This window comes from Ranitomeya imitator, chromosome 9 (assembly GCF_032444005.1).
Source record: "Ranitomeya imitator isolate aRanImi1 chromosome 9, aRanImi1.pri, whole genome shotgun sequence".
NCBI lineage: Eukaryota > Metazoa > Chordata > Amphibia > Anura > Dendrobatidae > Ranitomeya > Ranitomeya imitator.
In genome coordinates, this window is record NC_091290.1 from 17,078,280 (window position 1) to 17,098,841 (window position 20,562).

A 20,562-nucleotide genomic window follows, 5' to 3' on the forward strand; every position below is an offset into this window, starting at 1 on the left:
GTCTCTATACATGAGTCTGCGGTGCCAATCTCTGGCAGTGACCAAGCAATCTAGCGCTGCCCAGGTCTCCTGTTAGGCAAAGTTACCGGGAAATCTATAAATAACTATTAATTATTTGACAACCTTTAGAAATAAAAATTGGCTAGACGACCCCTTTAAAGCTCCTAACTGCACAGAATGTTTCAGCTATAATAAGTCCTAAAACATAAAAAAAAAAACTAAACACAAATAAATTGCAAACAAAAATAGGAAGAAAAAAAAAAATAACATCCTAAAACCATTAGAAACCAACACCTGGATTTCTCCAGCAGCTCGAGTGTTAATCCCCTTAATTATCTATTTTCACCACGATTATCTCATTCCCTTTACTTTAAAGCTATTATCAAGTCATTTCAGACAGAAAAAAAATATATATATATTTTTAATTCCCCGGTATGATAGGAGGATAATAATATATATTACGGGCTGAAACAATCTATATTCTTCCATCCGCGACTGAGACATAATTATAGAATAATTAGTCCTTTGTTTCGCACTTTTAGCTGATGTTGTGATGGAACTTTTCTACATGTAAGTAAATATCTTTTTTTTTTTTGTATTTTTTTTTTTTCTGGAAATGAAATTTGAAATTTCAATTATAAATGTTGCGATACGATTTTTTTTTTTTTAGATTTCCATTTTAGGACGCATTTAACCTTTTTTTTTTTTAATATTTACAGTTTGTGAGAAGATGGGGGGGAAGTAAGAGAAAACTTCTGAGCTAACAGATGTCTCTCTTAGCTCTCGCGAAGCTCGATGAATTAATCTTTTTCTAATTAGCATAGATGGTAATTGTCTAAGGGCTCGAGACAATTATTTCGACAAAAAAAAAGTCGTGCTTTGTACCTCTGCGTTTAAATGAACGCCTCCCACCTGTTTCTGCCTTCTTCTTTGGCTGGCGGAGTCCCAGGCACAATGTAATCTCCAAGGACCTAAAAAACATACGAGAAAGAATCTCCGTTAGCCGTAGTGATGGAAAGGAGATGATCAGCTTTGTAAAAAAATAAAAAAAATTGATACTCTGTCAGGAGATGTTTATGATATATGTGTTTCTCTATAGATGGCCGCCCAGCGGTTGTTAGGTGGATTGTTGAAGGTTTTGCTATTATGGAATCCTTACTGAATATCATAATAAGGTAAGGTTGGTCCCAAGCATGTAATCCATGGCTGGGATTGGACCCTTTAACCCCTTACTATCCCGTCTGAGGTCAGATCCCCTGCTTTGATGCGGGCTCCGGCAGTGAGCCCGCATCAAAGCCGGGACATGTCAGCTGTTTTGAACAGCTGACATGTGCCCACAATAGCGGCGGGTGGAATCGCGATCCACCCGCCACTATTAACTAGTTAAATGCCGCTGTAAAATGCTGACAGTAGCATTTAACTACCGCTTCCGGCCATCGGGCCAGAAATGCGCGCATCGCCGACCCCCATCACGTGATCGGGGGTCAGTGATGCGTCGGCATGACAACCAGAGGTCTATCGAAGACCTCTATGGTTGTTGATGTCGGATTGCTGTTGTCGGCGCTCATAGCAATGCAGCAATTATAGTAACATAGTAACATAGTTAGTAAGGCCGAAAAAAGACATTTGTCCATCCAGTTCAGCCTATATTCCATCATAATAAATCCCCAGATCTACGTCCTTCTACAGAACCTAATAATTGTATGATACAATATTGTTCTGCTCCAGGAAGACATCCAGGCCTCTCTTGAACCCCTCGACTGAGTTCGCCATCACCACCTCCTCAGGCAAGCAATTCCAGATTCTCACTGCCCTAACAGTAAAGAATCCTCTTCTATGTTGGTGGAAAAACCTTCTCTCCTCCAGACGCAAAGAATGCCCCCTTGTGCCCGTCACCTTCCTTGGTATAAACAGATCCTCAGCGAGATATTTGTATTGTCCCCTTATATACTTATACATGGTTATTAGATCGCCCCTCAGTCGTCTTTTTTCTAGACTAAATAATCCTAATTTCGCTAATCTATCTGGGTATTGTAGTTCTCCCATCCCCTTTATTAATTTTGTTGCCCTCCTTTGTACTCTCTCTAGTTCCATTATATCCTTCCTGAGCACCGGTGCCCAAAACTGGACACAGTACTCCATGTGCAGTCTAACTAGGGATTTGTACAGAGGCAGTATAATGCTCTCATCATGTGTATCCAGACCTCTTTTAATGCACCCCATGATCCTGTTTGCCTTGGCAGCTGCTGCCTGGCACTGGCTGCTCCAGGTAAGTTTATCATTAACTAGGATCCCCAAGTCCTTCTCCCTGTCAGATTTACCCAGTGGTTTCCCGTTCAGTGTGTAATGGTGATATTGATTCCCTCTTCCCATGTGTATAACCTTACATTTATCATTGTTAAACCTCATCTGCCACCTTTCAGCCCAAGTTTCCAACTTATCCAGATCCATCTGTAGCAGAATACTATCTTCTCTTGTATTAACTGCTTTACATAGTTTTGTATCATCTGCAAATATCGATATTTTACTGTGTAAACCTTCTACCAGATCATTAATGAATATGTTGAAGAGAACAGGTCCCAATACTGACCCCTGCGGTACCCCACTGGTCACAGCGACCCAGTTAGAGACTATACCATTTATAACCACCCTCTGCTTTCTATCACTAAGCCAGTTACTAACCCATTTACACACATTTTCCCCCAGACCAAGCATTCTCATTTTGTGTACCAACCTCTTGTGCGGCACGGTATAAAACGCTTTGGAAAAATCGAGATATACCACGTCCAATGACTCACCGTGGTCCAGCCTATAGCTTACCTCTTCATAAAAACTGGTATATAGTGGTATAAAGTGGTATATAATTCCCACCTGGTATGCTGCTGTCCATCTACTCTGCCTTTCCTGCAATGTGTGTTTATGTGAACTGCATATAATTCCCACCTGGTACGCTTTGCTTACCCATTGTTTTCTATCCATTCGTATTTCACTTCCCTTGCTTCTTGCTTGCATACCTGAGTGGCCATCTACCCCACCCCCTCTTTATGACCTGGCTTAACTGTGAACATGTGCTCTAGACACACACGCCCACATCCTCCCTCTCAGCTGTGAGCCCTTAGGTGCCCATAAATTCATAGCCATGAGTCTGACCAGACGTGTCTGACCATCTTAGAAATTGCATTTTTAAATTGCAGTTTTTTAATTGCTATGAATTAGACTACAATTGGACTGGAATTGACTGGAAGGTAAAGGAATAGAAAACCACTATAATGTTTCGGTTTCTTTTCACATTCACCCCCATACTACTCTATTTCTTCCTATCTCCTGTAGTCCCTCCACCCAGTAAAGAACTAGTCATTTCTCCCTCCATCCTCCCCAGTCATCTCACCTCCTCCACAGAACTATTCCTCCACATACAATCCTTTCTCGCCAGGCACACACGGCCACATCATGACCTATCCAGCTCACACCTTCTAACGCTCTGTCTGCAATAAACTTCCATTTATCCATGACCTCTTTATCAATAACAAACTCTCCTTCCTCGGCATCACTGAAACCTGGCTCACCCCTTCTGACACAGCCTCCCCTGCGGCACTCTCTTACGGTGGCTTCCACCTTTCTCACACACCCCGCCCCAGCAGCAAGCATGGCGGAGGAGTTGGTTTTCTCCTGTCAGATAACTGCTCCTTCACCCCAATCCCACTGCCACCCTCTGTTATCCTCCCTTCCTTTGAGGTGCACTCTGTGCGCATCTACTCCCCCTCCAACCTCCAACTGGCTGTCATCTACCGTCCCCCAGGGCCAGCCACCACCTTCTTCGACCACTTCACCACCTGGCTACTCCACTTCCTCGCCGCTGACATCCCCACTATCATCATGGGCGACTTCAACATCCCCATTGACACTTCCCTCTCAGCTGCCACTAAACTTCTATCTCTCACTTCCTCCTTTGGCCTCACTCAATGGTCTTCTACAGCCACCCACAAAGATGGTCACACACTGGACCTCATTCTCACCCGCCTCTGCTCCCTATCTAACCTCTCAAACTCACCTCTTCCTCTTTCTGACCACAACCTACTTACATTCTCTTCCCTTTCCACTCCTTGTCTACAACCCCCACCCCACAAACTCTCACACCCTCGCAGAAATCTTAAACACCTTGATCTTCACTCACTCTCTGAATCCCTCCTCCCTCTCACAGACATAAGCTCCCTACACAATGCGGATGATGCTGCCGCTCTATATAACACCACAATAGCTGCAGCTTTGGAATCTCTTGCCCCTCTCACACATACCAAAGCTCGCAAAATCAACAGACAACCCTGGCACACCAGCATGACAAAAGAACTGAGGCGAGCTTCCAGAGCTGCTGAGCGCAGATGGAAAAGATCCCACTCCATCGAGCACTTCATCGCATTCAAACAGTCCCTCACTGCTTTCAAAACCATGCTCGCCACAGCAAAACAAACCTACTTCTCATCTCTCATATCCTCCCTGTCTCACAACCCCAAACAGTTATTCAACACCTTCAACTCTCTCCTCCGTCCCCCAGCACCTCCTCCCTCCCCACTCATCTCAGCTGAAGACTTCGCCTCATTTTTCAAGCAGAAAATTGAGAACATCAGAGACAATTTTAGTAAACAACCCCCAGAACCCTTCCTCCCAACTACCCAGCCCTCCACCTCCAAAACCAACTTCTCCACCATTACAGAAGACGGACTCTCCACTCTACTCTCAAGATCGCATCTCACCACCTGTGCACTTGACCCACTCCCATCCCACTTCATCCCAAACCTCACCACAGTCTTCATCCCAACCCTAACCCATCTCTTTAACCTATCACTAACAACTGGCATTTTCCCCTCAAGCTTTAAACATGCCACAATCACACCTATCCTCAAAAAGCCCTCTCTTGACCCATCCTCTGTATCTAGCTATCGCCCTATATCACTTCTCCCCTTTGCCTCAAAACTACTGGAACAACATGTCCATACTGAACTGTCCTCCCATCTATCTTCCTGCTCCTTCTTCGACCGCTTTCAATCAGGCTTCCGGTCACACCACTCCACTGAAACTGCCCTAACTAAGGTCACCAATGACCTATTAACCGCCAAGAGCAAGCGACACTACTCTGTCCTCCTCCTCCTGGACCTGTCCTCTGCCTTTGACACAGTGGACCATTCCCTGCTGCTGCAGACCCTCTCATCCCTTGGCATCACAGAATTGGCCCTATCCTGGATCTCATCATACCTAACTGACCGTACATTCAGCGTCTCCCACTCACACACCACCTCCTCACCTCGCCCCCTATCTGTCGGAGTCCCGCAAGGTTCAGTTCTAGGACCCCTGCTCTTCTCCATCTACACCTTTGGCCTGGGACAGCTCATAGAATCTCACGGCTTTCAGTATCATCTCTATGCTGACGACACACAGATCTACATCTCTGGACCAGATATCACCTCCCTACTAACCAGAATCCCTCAATGTCTGTCTGCTATTTCATCCTTCTTCTCCACTAGATTTCTAAAACTTAACATGGACAAAACAGAATTCATCATCTTTCCCCCATCTCACGCGATCTCCCCAACGAACCTATCCATTACAGTAAACGGCTGCCCACTCTCCCCAGTCCCACAAGCCCGCTGTCTTGGGGTAATCCTTGACACTAATCTCTCCTTTAAACCACATATCCAAACCCTTTCCACTTCCTGCCGCCTCCAACTCAAAAATATTTCACGGATCCGCACATTCCTAAACCAAGAATCTGCAAAAACCCTAGTCCATGCCCTCATCATCTCCCGCCTTGACTACTGTAACCTCCTGCTCTGTGGCCTCCCCTCTAACACTCTTGCACCCCTCCAATCTATTCTAAACTCTGCTGCCCGACTAATCCACCTGTCCCCCTGCTATTCCCCGGCCTCTCCCCTCTGTCAATCCCTGCACTGGCTCCCCATCACCCAGAGACTCCAGTACAAAAGCCTAACCATGACATATAAAGCCATCCACAACCTGTCTCCTCCATACATCTGTGACCTCGTCTCCCGGTACTTTCCTGCACGCAACCTCCGATCCTCACAAGATCTCCTTCTCTACTCCCCTATTATCTCCTCTTCCCACAATCGCATACAAGATTTCTCTCGTGCATCCCCCCTACTCTGGAATGCTCTACCACAACATATCAGACTCTCGCCTACCATCGAAACCTTCAAAAAGAACCTGAAGACCCACCTCTTCCGACAAGCCTACAACCTGCAGTAACCACCGATTGACCAAACCGCTGCACGGCCAGCTCTACCCTCACCTACTGTATCCTCACCCATCCCTTGTAGATTGTGAGCCCTCGCGGGCAGGGTCCTCTCTCCTCCTGTACCAGTTGTGACTTGTATTTTTCAAGATTATTGTACTTGTTTTATTATGTATACCCCTCCTCACATGTAAAGCGCCATGGAATAAATGGCGCTAAAATAATAAATAATAATAATAATAATAATTAGATTGGTTTGACAGGAGCGATTTCTCATAAACCCATGCTGATATGGAGTTAAACAGTTATTCTCACTGAGATAATCCAGAATAACATCCCTCAGAAACCCTTCAAATATTTTACCAACAATAGAGGTTAGACTTACTGGCCTATAATTTCCAGGTTCACTTTTAGAGCCCTTTTTGAATATTGGCACCACATTTGCTATGCGCCAATCCTGCGGAACAGACCCTGTCGCTATAGAGTCCCTAAAAATAAGAAATAATGGTTTATCTATTACATTACTTAGTTCTCTTAGTACTCGTGGGTGTATGCCATCCGGACCTGGAGATTTATCTATTTTAATCTTATTTAGCCGGTTTCGCACCTCTTCTTGGGTTAGATTGGTGACCCTTAATATAGGGTTTTCATTGTTTCTTGGGATTTCACCTAGCATTTCATTTTCCATCGTGAATACCGTGGAGAAGAAGGTGTTTAATATGTTAGCTTTTTCCTCGTCATTTTCCTCGAATCTACAATTCTACTACATAGGAGCGATCTGAGCATCACTCCTATGTAGCAGAGCCGATCAGGCTATGCCAGCTTCTAGCTTCCCATGGAGGCTATTCAAGCATGGCAAAAGTTTAAAAAAAAAAATGTTTTTAAAAATATGAAAAAAAAAATATAAAAGTTTAAATCACCCCCCTTTCACCCCATTCAAAATAAAACAATTAAAAAAAAATCCAAAATACACATAGTTGGTATCATCCGAACTATCAATAAAAAAAGGATTAACCTGATCGCTAAACGGCGTAGTAAGAAAAAAATTTGAAACGCCAGAATTACGTCTTTTTTGATCGCAGCGACATTGAATTAAAATGCAATAACGGGCGATCAAAAGAACGTATCTGCACCAGAATGGTATCCTTAAAAATGTCAGCTCTCTGCGCAAAAAATAAGGCCTCACTTGACCACCGATAACAAAAAATGGAGACGCTACGGGTATCGGAAAATGGCGCAATTTTTTAATTAATTTTTTTATAAGCAAAATTTTGAATTTTTTTTACCACTTAGATAAAAAAGAACCTAGACATGTTAGGTGTCTATGAAGTCGCAATGACCTGGAGAATCATAACGGCAGCTCAGTTTTAGCATTTAATGAGCAAAAAAGCCAAACAAAAAACAGTGTGGGATTGCACTTTTTTGCAATTTCACAGCAATTGGAATTTTTTTTCCTGTTTTCTAGTACATGACATGGTAAAACCAATGGTGTCATTCAAATGTACAACTCGTCCCACAAAAAATAAACCCTCACATGGCCATATGGACGGAAAAATAAAAAAGTTATGGTTCTGGGAAGGAGGGGAGCGAAAAACGAAAAAAAAAAAATAAAATACCCCACGTCATGAAGAGGTTAAGGGGTTGTTCACTTTTGAAGACAATTTTTTTATTTCACTTAAATGCATATATTTGGTGCTAAAGGTAAATTTTTGCAATTGCATTTTATTTAAAATATTGCACCGTTTGCTTTTTATTACCTCTGCGCTCTTTGATCCGGTAATTTCTCTCTTTGTGTGACAGCCGTCCTCCTTCTCGGCTTCATGTGGACGATGTGTCCTACATCATCCACACAGTGTCCACCATCACACTCCTGCACAAGCACACTCCTCTCTACCCTGTCGAGGGCAGAGCAAAGTACTGTAATGCGCATGCGCTGGGAAAGTAACGTGCATGCGCCGGGAAAGTTCAAAGACCACCAACGACATGCAGGTAGAGCCAGCACATGCGCCTTACAGTGCTTTGCTCTGCCCTTGGTAGGGCAGAGAGGAGTGTGCTTGTACAGGAGTATGATGGAGGACACTGTGTGGATGACCTAGGACACGTCATCCACATGAAAGCGGGAAGGAGGACGGCTGTCACAAGCAGAGAGGAGGCGCCGAATCAAGACCATTGATCTGGACTGCACCATCTGTAAGTATAATAAAAGATCTTTTTTGTGCTGTGCATAGGGATCGGGGACAGACGTGCAGCACTCTAGAATGCTGTAGACCATTGCTGAAACATGCTGGCCGTGCTTTATATTTGGAAAGTCCAGTGACAGATTCCCTTTAAAGAAGAACATATCTGTAAAGCTACTTTCACACTGGCGTTTTTTTTAATACGTCGCAATGCGTCGGTTAGGGGAAAAAACGCATCCTGCAAAGTTGTTTGCAGGATGTGTTTTTGCCCAATAGAGTTACATTACCGACGCATTGCGATGTATTGACACACGTCGCAACCGTCTTGCGACGGTTGCGCTGTGATGTGGCGGACCGCCGGGAGCAAAAAACGTTAAATGTAACGTTTTTTGTAGCCGACGGACTGCTTTTTCCGACCGCGCATGCGCGGCCGGAACTCCGCCCCCACCTCCCCGCACCTTACAATGGGGCAGCGGATGCGCCGGAGAAATGCATCCGCTGCACCCGTTGTGTGGCACAACAAATGCTAGCGTCGGAATCTCGGCCCGACGCAATGCGACGGGCCAAATCCAACGCTAGTGTGAAAGTAGCCTAAGTCCCCGCGAGGGCATAGCTAAAGAGTGTGCAGCGGCAGAGTCACACTTGGAGCCTGAGGAAGGAGGACTAAGTCTCGTATCGCCTATGTCACAAAACCGCCGAGAAACACTGATACAGATTTTGTGCGAAAGCTTCAAGTTAAATCTCAAGGTCTACAGCTCTGTCAAAGCATCTAAGACAGACAGAAAAGGGGACAAATTCATTGTAAACTGCTGGTTGTATGAATGGTATGATCAGAACCATCACTGGATTATATCCAGCTACACGGCAAGTATGGTCAGAAAGAGGAAAAATTAGTACTATTTTTGCCAGGATTTTGAACACCGCTGATGACCATTGACTTCTCCGAGGCTATTTGGTAAAAACGTTGAAAATCAAAAAGTAAAAGAAAGCATAGTAGAAGATTTCCCCAAGTTGTGGTTATTGCAGGGTAAGAAAACCTTGTTTTTTTCTGACGCAGCTCTCTACGGATGGATGGAGGACATCGCAGCCACCACTGTGCCGTAGAGGGCCTTGCCACTTTGCTCACACAGGTCATCTTTTTCTGACATCACCGTCCAATCGCTTAATTTTACTGCACTTTGACTCCTAATCGAATCCTGGGTTTCCTCGGCACACAATGCAGATTGACGGAGCACGCTCATGTACGCTGCGTCTGACAATAGCAGGTTGTATTCCAAGCCTTGTGGCAAATAGACTGACTGCTGATCAAATCCCCCCTGCTGAAAACGAGGCGCTCCTTGTCAGTTCCCTTCTGTTTCCAGACAACCGACTCACAGCGCTCTTTCGTTACGGCCCTTTGTTCCTTTACTTCCTCCTAGTGTGCTAGCTTCAAAGCGCCGAGTCTGGCAGTCTAGGGCTCAGTAGACTCGCTTTACACAATAATAAAACAGAAAAGGAAGAGGCTATTTGCTTTGTTGAAACTTGAGTTTAGCACATACGACGTCGAAACTCCGGGAGGACAAACAAAAAGTTTTCTGAGACCGGCACAGCATGCGGTTCATGGAGATATGATTAAATGCAATGTCGCCAATTTGCATGGTCTATGGTGCTTCATTCAGCTTTGCAGGTGCCTGATACAGGACTTGGTCTTCCGTAGTGGAGTATATAAGTTTTTCATGCTGTCATACACCATACATGCTCATTGGACAGGTGACAGCTAACTCACTCGGGCCTCGGCACATCACGTCATGACCGGCCAACATTCCCCTTACTGTCTAATTGGTCATTCACATTCTGTTTCGGCCCTTCCATTGTACGTTCTGTCTAAATTCCGGGATTCCGTTGGAGCCAAAGAGTGCAATGAGACAAATGGATTTCTGATGGCTCCACTTGTACATTTTTTTTCCGATCATAGTTGGCTGTCTACTTTTGGCCATCTGTAGACAGTCCCCAAAAAATCCAAATGGAATTTATTAAAATCCTGTCTCATTGCACACTCTGGCTCCATTGAAGGTTGGAGCTGAATTCAATCCAATATTTTGGGGGGATTCCGAAGGTAAACCAGACGGGCAAAGCTTTAGGTCATTTTAGGGAATCCCTCACAATACTTGCTTAGAATGAATAATTTAGGTCCTACTCTTCTGCAGTCACCAACCAGTCGTCCATAATCACTTGATATTTCCCGAGTACCTTCACATTTCTCTTGACAGTAACAGTCTTGGACAGCCCTCTGGACAGTCCCTGCACTAATTGACAGGCAGACTCTTTGGCTGGCCATGTTTACAACACACCTTGCTACCATTTACTGAGCCTGATCATGAGCGTACTCATTTCACACCCACCTAAGATGGATCTTCGACGTCCTGCAATGGTGACCTGTGACCTCCGTCAACCTGCGTACCAGCACAGTGCACACCAGCTCAGTGACAGCACCCTACATTCTTTCATTCATTTCTACGGCTTGGCTAACAATGTGGATAGTGACAAGTGCCGCCATTAGGAATTTGATCTAAGATTCCCTGGGCCAGAACCTCAGAGGTGGACACATCATTGTTACAACCTGTAACAGCCACACAGAGGCCCAAGTGGTAAGGGGTCACTTCTACCTCCAAAGCAGCATGTAGCTTATATCATAGACTTCAAAAGGCCCATATGCTGTTCTTGCATAAGGGCCCTTTACTTAAGATTGACGAGCAGGCACAATTTGGTCAAATTAAAATTTGGTCTGAATCCAACTAGCTCAGAAAAGACTAATAATATATTCTAAGGTCTCTCAAGACCCCAAAAGCATAATAACTGGAAGGGCGAGATAAGGATTAAAAATAATAACCATTATACACACCTGAATTAGGCCCGTCATTCACCAATTTTGATTATTCAGTTCCCTACACGATCCTCCGCTCACTGCAGTTTGGTCTTCAAATTTATCTTGGGTCTGGATTTTCTGGTACTGATGAGGCCTCACCTGGTCATGTACGTAAAGTGTCAAACTTCAAAGAACTACATGAGACCTAGTCGGGGCAGGAAGATCTGGACAGAATCCGAAGACCGATCCGAAGCAACAGGAGTATCGGGAGGGAAGCTGATGAGGCAAAGCCGGTGAAGACCGGGTCTAGGACAGGTGAGTATACATATTAATTAGTTCTTATCCACTTTCCGACTCAATAAAGATTCCAACAAAATAGATTTGTATTAATAAAATCCCCCAAATAGTCAGATTCTACCAAATCCAGAATTTTTGGAAAATTTGTAACAATTTCGAGTTGCTACAAATCTATTTGCTCATGTCTACACCGGACACATACTTTAAATATATGGCACAAAGTGGTACATAATACCTCCCCAATGGCTACCATTCTAAAGACGTGTAGTGCATGGTACTACACCTCTGTATAGGAAAGAGCTGCAGACTAAGTTTTCCGAAAAAAGAGGTAGGCTGATCTTTTTGACATTTCTTGTGTTTCTAATGCCCTACGGATACTTTGAGAGTTTCCCTCAAGACCTTTCCCAATGCATCAAGTTTGCCAATCATTTGTAAGTTTTTTGATGGACACAAGCAGACACTTTATTTCACTTCCTAAGAACTTCCCGAAATGTGTCCAGTCTGCGTCTTCCATCTCATGACCTTATCTATTGTCTGCTACCCTCACAAAAGCTCACACATGCAGGAATCCCACGGGGGAGGCCAGAAGGAAGATGCTGAGGAACAGCAGAAGCTACATATTCTCAATAATAGGCTGTTACCGAGAAGATTTGGCAAAGTGGACAGCACAAAGAGTCATCGAATGTTCCTTCCTGCAGGTTTATTTCACAAACTTCAGAGCCCATAATCATATCTTTGCCCATGCCGGTATCGGTCACAAAGACGGCCAAAGGGAAAACCTCTATCCATCCTCCTCTTCGATCCTCCTTTTAGGCGTTCAGACTCCGCCATTACTAACATCTCCAATATTACATCTAAACCCAAAACTTCTTACCGGCAGATCAATAATTTGTTGGATACGAGCAATTTATCTGACTCAAAAAACTTTGCGTTGAACCTGCGAAATAGAGATGAGCAGATCAATCCGTTACAAATCGAATTATGCCAATGACATGTGTCACACCCAATGACTAAATGACTAAACGCCAAATCGGAAAAGAGCAGAAGACCCACGCAGAAGACGGGGGAGGTGCTGCGGTGGAGGAGGTGTTGTAAGGAGTCAAGACGAATGATTATAATGTGTTTCATTTTGTAATTTTTTTTTACTTATTTTGTGTATTTTGATTCCGCAAAAGATCTCAGAGCATAATAAAGTTTTTTTTATGGCAATCGGAGAACTTTGATTTGGACTAATTTTAATTGGACCGAATTGAATCTGCCAACCAAATTGGTCAAATCGGCCAGAGATAAACTTCAAGATATTAACTCCTCTCCATCATATCACTGATCAATCACAGTCTGACACTGGTGCTGGTTCCTCTCCTATTTCTCTGTATCAATTTAATCTCTGTATTATCACACTACTACACTCATCTTCTTCACTGCTGTATTTGTACAACACATTATTGTCTGGAGTATTTGTCCAATGCTTTAGGGCTTTCTTTACCTATCGCTATTGCTGAGCTGTGATGTGCTCCCACTATCCTAAAATCACCAAAAAATGGCTGCTGCATTCCCTGTCTTGGCTTTTATACAGGCTACAATAGTCCCTCCTGATTGGCTGTGTGATACCATGTGATGTGATAGCTGTGAGACACTATGGAAAAGTCAGTGCGATTATGCTTGATGATATGATGGGCTCTTATTCAATGTGTAAAATGGAAGTGGACATTTTTTCTAATCAAAAATATAAAGAATTCACTTGGACCTGAAAAGTTCTTAAAATTTAATATAAGTTCTATTAGCATCATATCAATTTGCTCATTTTTTTTACTGAGAATGCTTTTTAATTTTTATTTCCCTCTTTTGGTTTATCTGTGGTCTGTAGCTGTGGACGCGTATAGTCATGGTCGAAAGTGTTGACACCCTTAAAATTGTTCTAGAAAAAATTAAGAATTTCTCCCAGAATATTAGTGCAATTACACACGTTTATTTTCTTTGTGTGTATCGAAACAGCACAAAAAAATGACAAATTGGGCATCATTTCACACAAAACCCCCAAAAATCGTCCGAACAAAATTGTTGGCACCTTGATTTTAATATTTGCTTGCACACTCTTTGGAATAAATAACTGCTATCAATCGCTTCCCATAACCATCCACCTCTCAACTGGGATTTTGGATCAGTCTTCGTTTGCAAACTGCTCCCGGTCTCTCATATGTGAAGGCGCCTTCTCCTAAACGCGATTTTAAGATCTCTCCACGGGTGACCAATGGGATTTAGATCCCGACTCAGTGTTGGCCACTTCAGGACTCACCGGGGTGGCGCGTGTCCTCAGCCTAAAGGTTGTTTTTGATTTATCATCTAAGGTCGCGGAGCCTCTGCGGCACGTTGTGCATCACACGGCTGACTCACATCACTCAAAGCGGCAAACACCTGTCATCACAGCACAAACGCCATGTCACCCAACTGATTGATAGGTGAAGAAGATTTGAGTGTTTAGCGGTGAAGCCACCCGGAGCAACGTGATTAAATGTGCACCGGAATAGTCCCTGTGCCCGACATGACCATCCTCCTCTGCTCAACCTCTTCATCTCTGAGGCTTTCTCGAAATACACATGATGGATTCAATGACTTCACTAGTTCTTTTTATTCTTTTCTTATAGTTTCTTATAAACTTTTTCGTGGCCACCAGTGACATCACATGGGTTACCAGCCATGGCCGGTATTTTGCACCCTTAACCTATGGGCTCTTATCTCTCCCTGAGTTCCTTCCACCAGATCAGTGCTGAAATTCTTATCTGTCAAGCACTTTCATTGTATTTTCAGAAAATAATATCATCACAGTTTGCTCTTTAATAAAGTTACACATTTGTCTATTTTTATTTTTTTTAACTTTTTATTCATTTATTTTAAGTATTTGCTTTATTACCCTAGTCCCATTCCTATTTCCTATCTAAGCCTTGATGGAGAGATTTCTCACCTAAATAATTTGGCACCTCGAAAGACTGCCCCTCTGGCCCCTCCACATGCTACGCCATTGGTGTCCATCCATCCTTAAAGGGAACCTGTCACCTGAATTTGGTGGGACCGGTTTTCGGTCATATGGGCGGAGTTTTCGGGTGTTTGATTCACCCTTTCCTTACCCGCTGGCTGCATGCTGGCCGCAATATTGGATTGCCTTGCGCAGGCGTCTACTACGGAGGACACAGAGTGAACTTCAATCCAATATTGCGGCCAGCATGCAGCCAGCGGGTAAGGAAAGGGTGAATCAAACACCCGAAAACTCCGCCCATATGACCGAAAACTGGTCCCGCCAAATTCAGGTGACAGGTTCCCTTTAACTTTCTGAAAATGTGATTATAGGAGATGTGTCACCACATTTGACAATACAAACTGCATACATTAATAAACAGATCTCTTTCAACCTGATGTGACTGGTGTCCTTGCTCTGAAATCCAATATCAGAATGGCCCTAATTATAATATTAATATGAGCATTTCATGGGTCCAGCTCGAGAGTGAGAAAGCTCATGTCTACAATGTACTCAACCTTCCCCCTTCCAGCACGCAGCCTGACTGACAGCTGCAGCTTATACTGAGTAGTGTGACATCTCAGCAGAGAGGAGGGACATTGAGGAGATAAAGTCAAACTTTCATAGAGGATTATTGCCATGCACAATAGATTTTCAGAGTAAAGACACCAGCCTCATCAGGTATACTATATATGTCTAATAATGTAAGCATTGTGTTGTGAAATCTGCTAATTTTTCGCAAAAGAAATTTAATAAATTCTCACTACATCACTTTAAAAAAACAAGCTGCGATTCACATTACAATTATTTTTTAGTCGCATACAGACACATATAACATAAACATCTCCAAAGTATTGAAAAATCACGTTTTTTAATTAGTTAATTACCACTTATTTCTATAAACAGCCAGTTACTCTGAAATCTATTACTGAAATTACCAAGTTGTGGGTCCAAATACCAAGACCCAAATTAAAACGAAAAAGATAAAAAAAAATGTTGTCTATCCTTTCTCATGATACAAACAAGATCACAATGTTTAGAAATTAAAAATGTTTTTATTACATTTTTCATCATGTAATTACTACATATGTGACCACTCTGAAAGTTTTTGCAAATTTCCCCAATTTTTCTAAGTACCAGTTTGATATATGATCACTACATGATGGCAAAACCCTCGCCAGGCTGTAGTCACATCACAAGCACTGAATGAGCACATGCAGACACTTATAGCATGAACATCTCACCACACCGTATTGTATTGCAAAACGGCATATATGTGTCATAAGGAAAAGGAGAGGAAAGAGAAAGGGAAAGGAAACAGGAGAGGAAAAGGGTAAGGAAATGAAAGGGAAAGGAATAGAAGAGAGAGAGAGAAAGGAGACGGAATGGAAAGGATTATGAAAGGAAAGAGAAGGGAAGGGAAATGGAAAATAAGGGAAGGGAAAGGGAAAGAGAAAAAAAGGTAGGGAAAGGAAAGGAAAAGAGAGAAAAAGGGTAGGGAAAGGAAAGGGAAAGGGACGTGAAAGGAAAAGAAAGAAAATGGAAGGGAAAGGAAAGGGAATCTGAAGTGAAAGGAAATGGAAGGGAAAGGAAAGGGAATGTGAAGTGAAAGGAAAGGGAAGGGAAAGGAAAGGGAAGGGGAAAAGATAGGAACAGGATGGTAAGGGAAGATAACGTGAAAGAACAGAAAGGAAATGGAATGGAAGGAAAGGGATTTTGAAGAAAGGTAAAGGGAAGGGAATGGACAGGAAAGAGAAGGGACATGGAAAATAAAGGAAGGGAAAGAGAAAAAAGGGCAGGGAAAGGAAAGGAAAGAGAGAAGAAAGGTAGGGAAAGGAAAGGGAAAGGGACGTGAAAGGAAAAGAAAGAAAATGGAAGGGAAAGGAAAGGGAATATGAAGTGAAAGGAAATGGAAGGGAAAGGAAAGGGAAGGGAAAGGAAAGGGAAGGGAAGGGACAGGAAAGGGAAGGGAAAAGATAGGGACAGGAAGGTAAGGAAAGAGAATGTGAAAGGGACAGAAAGGAAATGGAAAGGAGGGAAAGGGATGGGAAGGAAGGTAAAGGGAAGTGAACAGACAGGAAATAGAAGGGAAGGGAAATGGAAAATAAGGGGAGGGAATGGGAAATCAAAGGAAAAGAAAAGAAAGGAAAGAAAAGGGAAAGAGAGAAAAAAGGATAGGGAAAGGAAAGGGAGAGGAAACTGAAAGGAAAAGAAAAGAAAGAGAAAGGAAGGGAAATGGAAAATAATGTAAGGTAAAGAAAAGAAAAGAAAGGGAAGGGAAAGGAAAGGGAGAGGAAACTAAAAGGAAAATAAAGGAATGGGAAGGGAAGTGAAAAAGAAAGCAATTGGAAGGAAAGGGAATAGAAAGTGAAAGGAACAGAAAGGAAATGGAAGGGAAAGAAAGAGATGGGAAGGGAAGGTAAAGGGAAGGGAAGGAAAGAGAAAGGGAAGAGAAAGGAAAAGAAAGGGAAATGACACACCTGTACTGTTGCAAGGGAAAATAGTAGTATACAAGGAGCATTAGTATTAGTTACTAAAATGAATGGCTGGCAATATTTTACACGGTCATTCAAAGATGCTCTTTGTTAAAAGTTTGTTACCATAACCTAACTTGCGGACTCTCTGTGATCTTAGGAATGGGGCTGCAATATTTGTCATTAAGGGGATTTGCACACTGATCTGCAATTCTGTCCAGTCTTTTGGATAAGTGATGTTTTTATGAGTGGGGAGGAATAATCCTTTAACAGCTTTCTTCATAAGACATCATTTTGTCTTCATGACGACTCTCTATAATGTTATTTTTTATTTCCTATATTTTATTATAATCTGTGTGCAGAATTTCCTATTTCACTTCCCGCCAGAAAGTGTCAACACCCCGCGCAACACTGACAACCACCTTCCATCCCAATCAATTATTAATGCAGAGAGGGAATGTCGCCGCTCAGTGTCTCTTTATCCGGCGTCTTCTGCGTCTTCCCCCGGCCTTGCTGCACGGCATGATAACAAGTTAGCTTTGGCAGGAGACTCACTCAGCCCATTCCTTCCGGCAGAGGTCAGTATGAATCCATCTGTCATTGAATCTCCCGTATTATCCGCCCAGTGAAAGAAATGGAATATACATTGGCTTTCCAGTCACTGAGCCGAGGCTTCTCGGCCAGAAAGCATTAGCTTCTCTCATCCGCTTTGCTTTTGGTAAGTTGCCTAAAGCATCAGGTATAGGAATGCAATGAGGTTTTCTTTTTTTTTGCTTTTTTTCAACCGGGGAGGTCTATTCTTTCTTTATTAGGAAATTGAAAAATTTTCTAGACCAACATTAACCCTTTCTAAGAACAATTACGGGGAGAAATACCCCAGCAGTTTGATTGACAGCTCTGCTACGAATCCGTATGGTGAGCGGTGCCGAGAGCGCTGACTCCGTGCACCCCTAATAAGTTAATTTTCACTACTAGGAGTAAGGTGGTCGGTAATCATTGTAATACTATTAATCTGCAGATTAAACATAGAATAAAAACACTGCAATGTTCGCACGAGCGCTGCAGCCTTCACAAACAGCTGAGCAGAGGGGTTCCCGAAAGTTGGACCCCACCGATCTACCACTAATCTAATCACCGTAATGCAAGTTTTAACACCATGTTGTAAAAGATCTTGTGCCGACCCTAATAATACATGTTAGAACTGAGCTCCGCCAGTCTACATCACTGGATTGATGTCCCGCAGAGTGCGGCCACAGCTGACAGATGTCACGGATGACTTCTGATGGCTGCGTTGGGTTATTACAGCCCCGTGATGTTCTTTGCCAAGGATCTGAAGCCGTCTAGATGGTCTACTCAATCCTGTTCACATGGATGGAAACATGTATCTGTGGGCATCATGCCACCAGTCCGCCCCCGATAACCAAGAGTTGGGACTGGGACTTTAGGATTGGGCATACATTAAATATAAATCTACAACAGATACGACGTATCAATTTTTCTCTGACTTATCGTTGTTAAAAAGCTGCAAGGCATCGGCCAAAAATGTGTCAAGGATAACATTGTATATGGTTAGAATCTTTCATCAGGATTCCCATCATTAACATTTTATCCTTCCTATTCCGGATTCTGATGATCCCTTCCACGCACCCTTGTATCTAAGGCTCACAAAAGCGTATAAAAAAATCATCAGGTATTTGTGACGTCCATTTTTGTACATCTGCCGTTCTTAAGACGTACAAGACCAAACAGTTGGAATTGCAATGTATCTAAAAATCGGGTGCAACGTGGTTGCTCTGTATGGGACGCCGTAGACTTATAGAGTGGAGTCTCATCCAAAATACATAAGAAAAATAGCGCATGCTTAAAGAAAAATTAATGAACCGCACTCGGACCAAAAATTTGGTTATGTTCATGTACCCTGAAAATGAGGTTTATTCACTGCTCTCCTGTATGGTGCGGTACAATGGGTGCGTATGGACCAAGTGTGATAATTCCAGCGAGCTTCCTTGCAAAGTCATCTGTTTGCCTACAAAGTACAACCGGGTGTGATCGGCTGATTGGCTCCGTGGTCACATTGTAAATAAGGTTTCCATGATGAGATGATCCCTTTAAGTATCCTGTGTGTTTTCCCCTTGCACAAGCCCAGTTAGGTTATTCTTGAGTAATAGCAGTTTTGAGAGGCCCAGTTTCCTTAAAAGGGTTATTCCCAAAATAATAGGATGTTCCCTCTCCATAGGGAAGAGAATAATTTACTGACCACTGGAGTTTCCAAGCTCTGGGACCCCCAAGCGATAACGAGAATGGACTCTGGAACCTAGAAATTTCAGCAGGCTCAATATCATCACAGACAGGATTGTAATGAACGGGAAACAAATAACAAAGACTGACCGTCTCTTCCAAAGAGAGAACAGGTGTGAACAGGTGCAAACTAAAAGTAGCCACCTCCATATATAAGTAATAAAAAGCTGTACTCTGTAACGCTATAGCATGCAAATGTGAAAAATCTGAAATTGGAATTACATTACTGCTCTGGAAAATAAGAAAAAACAAAGGTAGTTAGTGCATAAATTAGCCAGTTCATGTGTGCCCAGCAGCCATGACAAGGTGATCTTCTTTGCTGGGAACCTAACTTAATGTTATTCCTCTCCTGGGCTGATAGCCTGCATTTACATGAGTCGGTAGGATCCTGCTGTGATTAAAGGCTAATGGGTGGCGTGATCGGTAAGAGAGTGTATGTATAAATATCAAAAACTGACTGTCACAACCAAAAAGAGAACAGGTGCAAACTAAGAGTAGGCATCTTCATAAATAAGTAACAAATACATTGGCCCTCTACAGGGGCGTAGCTAGAGCTTTTGCCGCCCGGGGCTGCTCCCGAGTTTGGCGCCCTCCCCCCCCCTCGGCTCAATACACACAAAGGTTACCAAAAATAGGGCAACACACATGATAGGGTCTGCAAAAAAAAAAAACAAGTTCTGCTTACCTGACCGCGCTCCTGCTCTCTCCACGCAGCTGAAGCGTGCACTCGCCGGCGACTGACAATGACGTCAGAAGCCGTCGACGTGTGCGCTGTGGCCGACTTCAGCTGCCAGCCTCCAAATGGCTGGTGGCTGTTGTTAACTATTGACGTACGGGCGCGGGCCCGCACGTCAATAGCGTTAAACAGCTGCAGCGGTTTTAGAGGGCCCCGGGCGAAAGAGTCTCAGTGGGCCCCCCTTTAACACATAGCATGATTCATGATGCAGATACAGCAGAGAAATATAGCATAGCCACATAGCATATAACACAGCCCACGTAGCATATAGCACAGCCACGTAGTGTATAACACAGCCCACGCAGTATATAGCACAGCCCACATAGCGTATAGCACAGCCACGTAGTATATAACACAGCCACGTAGTATATAACACAGCCATGTAGTATATTGCACAGCCCACGTAGCATATTGCCCAGCCACGTAGAATATAACACAGCCACGTAGTATATTGCCCAGCCACGTAGTATATTGCCCA

The 20,562-nt window shown here is 43.3% G+C and overlaps 1 protein-coding gene across 5 annotated transcripts in view; it reads right to left on the minus strand.

The window, feature by feature from the left end:
• Positions 1-20,562, minus strand: part of LRRC4C (leucine rich repeat containing 4C) — a 988,240-nt gene that overhangs the window by 769,248 nt on the left and 198,430 nt on the right. For 3 of the 5 annotated variants that reach the window (XM_069740438.1, XM_069740440.1, XM_069740439.1), the window contains one exon: positions 886-971. The gene's annotated coding sequence lies outside the window, so the exon portion shown is untranslated. The remainder of the gene's footprint in view (positions 1-885; positions 972-20,562) is intronic. The other 2 variants (XM_069740441.1, XM_069740442.1) reach the window with 1 other exon arrangement.